Source organism: Thermobia domestica, chromosome 1, assembly GCF_964235325.1.
Source record: "Thermobia domestica chromosome 1, izTheDome1.hap1.1, whole genome shotgun sequence".
Classification (NCBI taxonomy): domain Eukaryota; kingdom Metazoa; phylum Arthropoda; class Insecta; order Zygentoma; family Lepismatidae; genus Thermobia; species Thermobia domestica.
The window spans coordinates 138,454,971-138,462,944 of NC_137454.1; the positions used below are offsets into that span (position 1 = coordinate 138,454,971).

Consider the following 7,974-nt stretch of genomic DNA (forward strand, 5'->3'; position numbering starts at 1 on the left):
TGTTCCTCTTAAGTGATGATGATGTGGTGGTGGTCTGCCCGGCGGCAAGTCTTAGATCCGATGGTCTCTGAGCAAGGTGAGTCCATAATGGTTTGCCATCTCCTTCCATGGGATGTAGATGATGACGTCCTTAGGATGAGACGTCATAAATAATAGTTATTTACATTGGCAAAAAATACATTTACTAGGGGTATTACATTTAAAAAAAAAATCTTTGCTACATGAAGAAACATAAGACTACTACATAACCAATACTCATGCATATATATATATATATTTTTTTTTTTCTGTCCCGTGTGAAAGTTCATGCAATTCGGACACACAGGTTCATCACTTTCTTGTAAATGTACCTGGTTCTCTTGCGGCACAATCGGTCATGGCATCTAGGAGCATGCTTGATCCTCCTTTTAGTAGAAAATGACTTATACCATCGCATCGAAGTGGATTTGATGCTTTGAAGATCTTTTTCTTTTTGGTTGAGGTTCGTTTTCGATGGACACCCTCCTTTCTTATCAATGTTCGCTCCAAGGTATATGAGTGTCGAAACGATAGCGGCTTTGAATTGAAGTAAGAAACATTTGACACTTTTCTGTAGAATATCCAAGCGTTAATGATGCTCATGTTGAGGAGATGAAAAAACACTTTCAGGTACCACTTTTTGTTTCTGAATCCATGAGAGTAATGCGTAATCATTCTGTACATTAGATCTACGTCCCTTCTAAATCTGGTATACTCAGCAATAGCGAATGATTTAGGTATTTGAAAAGAGACTTTTCCTTGCGGTCCCATTTTGTGCCTCATCTTCTGGCTGGGCACCTGCGTAAGACGATAAGGTATGCATTTCTCTAATGTCCTTGATCTATATGGGAATCACTCACTTCAGAGACATTAGGCTCGCTGTCATCTTCACGTGAATGAAAAAAATCTTCCTCGTCGTTGGGCGGATAGTCGTCTTCACCACTACAGAAGCTGCCCTCGGAGTTTGGTGGAAATTCTGAATACAGAAGGCTGATAATTTCAGCCTGCCTTAACACTCGAGTCATGAGGATGCTGTTAAAAATAATGAATATTCAAATTCAAATAGGAGAACATACGATTATTCCATCTACTAATATATGTATAGCAAATTTCATTGGTGGATCTAGAAACCCAAAATTTGAGGGGGGGGGGGGCAATTGCAAACGATTCGAGAATGTGACACATCGTCACCTATACTAATATAAGATTTTTAAAAATGTATGAATAATAACAGGATTTAACTTTTAGCCCAGAGAAGAGAGAAAGCTAGGCCCCCGAGCTACTGTAGATCCGGCACTGAGCAATTTACTGTCAAAACGTGTGTAGAATTTAACCTGTCAAAAATAAATATTTTATTTCTTGAAATCTGTGTTATGATAATCTAATTTTGCAGTGTGATGAACTACAGTGAAGGATCTTTGGCGCAAGGCAATTTCAACATGAGGGTAAATTACTGTATATGTAAAATTATTCCTACAATCAGTTTCGCTTTTCAAATAAGTTTAGGTTTCAGAAGTCCGAAGCTCCAAAACACCCATTCCATCCGTACTTCCCTCATTCTCTTGTTTCTGTGATTATTGTGGAGAAATATCGACAGCACATATGACTAATGCTTTGTTACATAGGCGACCCCCGTGTTACAAGTTCAGGCTACGTTTTGTGTACCTCTGCGATTGTTTCAAATATATTTTTACATAATGTGCGCAAGAAATTATTGTTATATATTATTTTCAGTTTCAAAATAGTAATCACGTAAATGCGACTAGTCACAACCATATCTGTAGAGAGGCATCATTTGATGCCATGATTTAATTCGCTCATAATTTTCGAAAGGACGACATACGTACACAATAATTTGAAAAAGAAGATACCAGTGCTTCAGAATATTGTTTTTAGTTACCTTCAGTTCGCACTCTTTTTCGTGAAAAAAAAAAAAAAATCGCGGTGACACACAGAGTGATTAAACAAACAGCTCTCTAAATAGCGCCAAAATTTTATACACGTTGTGACTGCTCCAGTGGCGCGTCAACAATTCACCCTGGCAACAAGCGTTGCCAGCGTACAGGAATGGATACTACTTCAGTACACTAAAGTACATTATTTTCACGATAAATATGTGGCATCATTTGATGCCATATCTGTGAAGAGGTTCAGGATTGTTTAAAACAATGCTAATTTGTTCTTCCTTAATTTATCTAATATACATGAAGTTTTCCAAACAATATAAATTGGACACTCGCCAATATAATCGTTGAACTTTCCAAATTATTTTGTTTTAAGGATAAGTTTAGTTTTCTTAAAGAACATTCTCAATTAAGTATCGAAAAAGTAGTCATCAGCATGTAAGACTCAGGATGAAGTCAAGTGAATATACACGTTCAAGCGAAAATTTGCGTCAATTATCTAATGTCACTTAAGATGCGTTCAATAAAACTTGTTTCCAATACCGATTTTTAATCAGACTGAGGAGGAACACTGGACTAGTTTGGGACTGTTTTCTGTTTAGAATAGTACATGCAAGTATATCCACAGAAATATTAATTGATTGAAAGGTACTACAAGGAAACATGCTCAGCCAAGCTGAGAAGACTGCACAATGACTAAAGATTCTTGTTGAATGTTCCAAGATGGTTATTGATAGAAGAAAGTACATTTCTCAATTCAAGGGAAATATTTTTAAAAAGTAGGTATTTGCAAAACGAATAACTCTCAATGGTAACAGCACAAAACACAAACAACACGATACTATATCTTTCCTTGTCTTCTGCATACAGCATTATCCTCTCATGTGCTAAAGAGGAAACACACTGAATGCGTAGCTTTAAAGTATTATGTGAGAATTATTATTACTTCATGATTTATTAATCATATTTCTACTTACCAATATTTCATGCATAACATCTTCGCATATTTAAAAAACAAATTTAGTAAAATTTTGAACTTGCGAAGTGTCCATTTCGAATGGCTAGTCATATCTTGCATATTAAATTTATATCGCTCTTTTCAAAGCGACTCATTATGGAAGTCCACTAAAGTGCAGGACAAAAATAAAGGATCAAAATAATAGTCAAAATTTAAGGTCGTTGTTTTTGTCATTATATATAAAAAACAAACCCATGTTTACTGTATACTAATAAAAATAATGGCTTAATTCCAGTGTATTCAGTCTGCTATGAAGCGGATAAGGCGGACCAGAAAAAGAAACAAGGCAAAATAAATATAAATTAAAATAGCGAAAATAAACATGTTCTCAATCGTTTCCTCTCAAGGTGAACGTTCTTCCAGGTTCAGACTTATAGGAAGGGCGGTGACTTGTGTTCGAGTCTAAACTACCTAAAAACACAAATTCTCAAGTTTTTCGTTCTTCCATTCGTCTGGTGGAGATTTAGTTACGAGATTACTTAGTATATCCTATTAATATAGGTTACAGCTGCATAATTTATAATAAGGGAATTCGATAATATGAATAATAATCGTCTCAGTACCGGTTATATATATAAAATTTAGAAATAAGGATTTTCCAATTTTTCGGTGTTAAATTTTGTGTTTTTAGTTTAATGAGTCGAACTGTATTGCATCTCCATAATTTTAGAGCAATACATGACACCCTGTTTATGTATGTGTGTATATTTTCTAATTTCTACTGATTTTCATAAATTTCTAACTCAAGTTTCACTTTCAAATGGTATCTGTAAATTTCTCATTATGTCATTTTGCTTCTGCTTATATTTTACATTGTTCTAGCCAGTCAATTTCCCCCTCAAGGTATGCATTTCTTTCCTTGAATTTGTTCTTTATAACATTCTCTTCCAAAACATACATACAATCCAAACTGCACAAGTAAAATACAAACATGTCGTTCTTGGAGCAATAGTAGGTCCGGGTTACTGTACTTAAACTAACAGCAAAAGCAAATTTACAATTAAGATGTAAGTGGATTACATAATCCACTTATAATTTGACTGCAAATTTATTTTTCTAGTTTATGGTGGATTTCTATTTCTGTTTGGCTTCTATTGACTGGTTTTAAAATTGCGTATTTTTACGAAAACTAGCATTATTTCCTGGGGGAAGGAGTACAAATGTGAGGAGAACTCCTTTCACGAAGTTCAAAACAAAAGTTACTAAAATGGTAGTTTAAAAGGAGCCTGTTGAAGTGTCAGCTCCCTGTGCATATATGGTTTCACCAGGATGAATCCACAGGTGATCTTGAGTTGATTTTGAAAGTTATGACATCGAAAATCTTAACTTTAGTCAGATAACTGTGAAATACAAAAGATTACTTACCACTGTCTTCAAAATTCTTTAACTATGTTCACTTGCTATTTACCACAATTCTATATTTTTTTTATGACTCCTTAAGATAGATTAGGTATTATTTAGGAAATCGTCGCCATCGATACCTTCAGGCTGGTGTTTTTTTTTTTTTTTTTTTTCCTAGCTTAAAATTCTGCTACTTCTTAACTGCAATTACTCCACAACTTCTCCGTGATATTGGTTCAATATCTTAAGTTTTAACTCCAGACAGACTAACTGTGAAACCAAGTACATAAAGTATAATTCTATAAACATCACTACTGTGCAGAGAATTAATTTGAATATTCTAACACATTGATTACAGTGCTAAATATCAGTTTCTTCTTGTGAGTCTTACTGAAACGTTTGGATTGCGAGCGTAGCGAGCAAGAAAATTTTTTAACAAATCTATTTCTTTGCAAACCGACAAAAATATTGATTTAATAGGGCGCCAATACTTTTACGGGGCACCACATCATTTACTCATTTTCAACCCTTCTTTTTTCTTATTGCTTGTTCGGTGCCCTCGTGCTACCAGCTCCCCCCCCCCCCCGGTAGCTACGGCTCTAGGTGTCGTATCTTCTCCGTCACGATGTAGGTTTAGTACATTTGCTAATCATACGCATAAATATCATTCTCTGACAGAACAGTTGTACTAAGTTGCAATCTCGCTATCTTCGATTCTGAACAGTGAACACAATGGCGAGGATATATCTATCATTTCCCACTTTAATTTCGCTTTATTTGATCACCATACGGCCAACTACTGTGATTACAGAGGTAATGTAGGAGGAATTGGCACACTTGAGGAATTGGCAGACATTGATCTGTCATACGGGAAAGCGGACGGTAATGGCCGTGTGGCACAACGGCTGTACAGACAACAGTTTCCTAATCTTAGAATTCCACACCACGCAACATTTTCCAGTGTAGATCGAAGATTACAAGAAACAGGATTGCTGGAAGCACACAGGCTCAATACTGGAGGAAACAGAAACGTATGGACTGTGGCTTTTGAGGAGGAAATTCTTGCTTGAGATCAGAAAAAACCGTCCACCAGCACAGGGGTAGTAGCTGCTGAAATTAACACCCATCATCGGCAGGTTTGCAACATGCTTCACGAAAATCAGATGTACTCTTTCCATATCCAAAGGGTGCATGCATTACACGCCATCCACGTAAGCGGGAGTTTGTCCAGTGGTTACGCGAACCATGCTAATATATCCCGCTTCATGTCTCGTATTCTCTTCAAAGATAAAGCTATGTTTTCCCATGATGGAGTGATGAACACTCAAACTCAACATTTGTGGTCTGAGGCAAACCCATATGGAATGTCAACTCGTGCTCATCAGGAACGGTGTTCTGTGAATGTGTGGGTATGAATCGTTGATAATTCTCATCAGACCGTACCTACTACCACATGCCTGACAGAATGGGAGTATCGGATATTTTTGAAAGAGATTCTGCCTGAACTACTAGAGACTGTGCCACTGGCTGTTCATCGAAACATGTGGTTTATACATAACGGTGCTCCAGCACATTTGCTGTGGAGGTGCGAAATTGTCGCAACGCATCCTTTCCGAACAAATGGACGGCAGAGAAGAACCGCTATCTTGGCTACCTCGCTCATCCGACCTTCTTTTTCTGGGACCATATGAAACAACTAATCTACGCGACGCCTGTGCAATCAGAGGAGGATTTGGTTGCTCGAATTGTTGCTGCAGCGTAGAGCATTCAGGAAACGCCAGGAGTGTTTCAACGCGTTCGCAGCGTCTTACCCTTTGACGCCGCTGTAACCTTTGCATTGAAGTGGCGGGACGAAACTTTGAACACCTTTTGCAGTGTCCGTTCTGACATCCATCCTCTTTCCATGTTAAGAAAAACTCCCCTCTGCACCTTGCTCCCTACAACTACCTTCTGCATGCAGTCCCGTTATACGATTTGGAACCAGAAATATCGGCCCTTGTTACAGTACGTACAAATATCGTGAATGGAAGGAATATTTTGTTTCATCTGTCAGTTTAGAACATTGATTGAGAAAAAGTACTGTAGTCGCATTTGTGTGATGTACTGATCGAAATGAATGTGCTAAAACAATTGTGTATTATTATTATTACGCGTTCTTTATTTGTCTGTAGTTCTTGTTCAATTGCTGTAATTGTAAAGGTAGATGCGTTCTCAAAAGCATTGCGATATCATTAATATGAGCAAATCAGCAATCGGAATTTCTTTATTTTCTGTTATTTATCGGCTTGTGCCGTACGTATTTTTACATTCTAGCGACGTAAAGTTTCCAGTGAATTCTTGTACAACGACTTTACTAGTACTTTTTGAGGAGGTATGCAACCACAGAGTAATTTTTACTTCATCCGCCATCTTTTATCTTCGTGTATGAGTATTGACCTGCCACGTAGTATTATTTCCAGGCAGTGAAATGTCCTTTACATGTTGTTGTCTACTCAATTTACGTCATAAAATGTCAGCGAATCCCTAACGTCCTTTGGAGAATCCCCTGCGCCGCCATTGCACAAATCTGAAAACTGCAAATTTGCATAGAGTAGGTTAGGGTCCTTTGTCGATATCATGTCGCATCACATCTACAATCAGTAGTTTGTGCAATATTTAACTCTAAAGTTTGTTTTCCCACGCTTTCGGCAGCCTATAACACGTAAATGACACGCTTTTCGTCCTATGTGTACTGGAACTTTTTTTTGTTTGTTTTGCTCTCAGGAATCACTCCTCTGTTTTTGTACAACGAATTTAGCGCCATACTGTGTAACGTCATCAGAATCAATTTGACCACGAGACAAAAGTAACTGTTCTCAAAAACAGCACAAATTTTCTTGGTTACCTGATAATATTGCACCACGATATATTCCACATATAGGGCGTAAATCATGCCCCCCCCCCCATGTCATTTCAAGATGTGTTTAATGTTTCATTCTAAAAGTAGTTTCTCTTGGAATAGCATCCACCCTTCAAGTAACTGCCCCCCCCCCTACCACGGTATCTCCTAAATCCGCCCATGCCGTAAAGTTATCATCCAACTGATATTAAGAGTTTTATTCCAAAATCCAAAGCATCAGTAAAAGTACCCACACAAGTACGACCCCTCAATTGTTTCAGTAATATCGAAATAATTTTAATCTGAATAAAGTTATACCGAAAAACCTAACATTCAGCCTTATTATAATGTCTGGGTGGGCGGTTCCTAATAATGCAAACTGCATTTCTGTCGGTTTCAAATATTGAACTGAAACCGAACAAAACAGTCCTCAAAAAGGGACCAACAGTTCTTAAACCAAACCGAACCGAACAGTTTACAAACTGAACCGTTTCAAAACCGAACCGAACCGATCCCAAACCGTACCGAACCGTCCCCAAACCGAACCGGACCGGTTTGAAGTCCAAACCGATTGATTCGGTTTAAACTACAAACTGAACCGAATTCGGTTAACCGGTTCTTGGAACATTCCTATGTGGGACAGCGAAATTTGTAGAAAGTATGTGGAGTTCTGTGTGACAACAGAATTACGGTAAAGAATAAAGGGACAATTTACAAACCAGTGGTTAGGCCAGCAAAGCTAAAAGGAGCAAAAACATGAAGAATAAAGAAACCACAAGAAAAAAGATTGAAAGTTACCGAAATAAGAATGTTGC

The 7,974-nt window shown here is 37.5% G+C and overlaps 1 protein-coding gene across 3 annotated transcripts in view; it reads right to left on the reverse strand.

Moving 5' to 3' along the window:
• Positions 1–7,974, reverse strand: part of LOC145689537 (ectonucleoside triphosphate diphosphohydrolase 1-like) — a 367,616-nt gene that overhangs the window by 269,773 nt on the left and 89,869 nt on the right. The gene's annotated exons all lie outside the window — the stretch shown is intronic.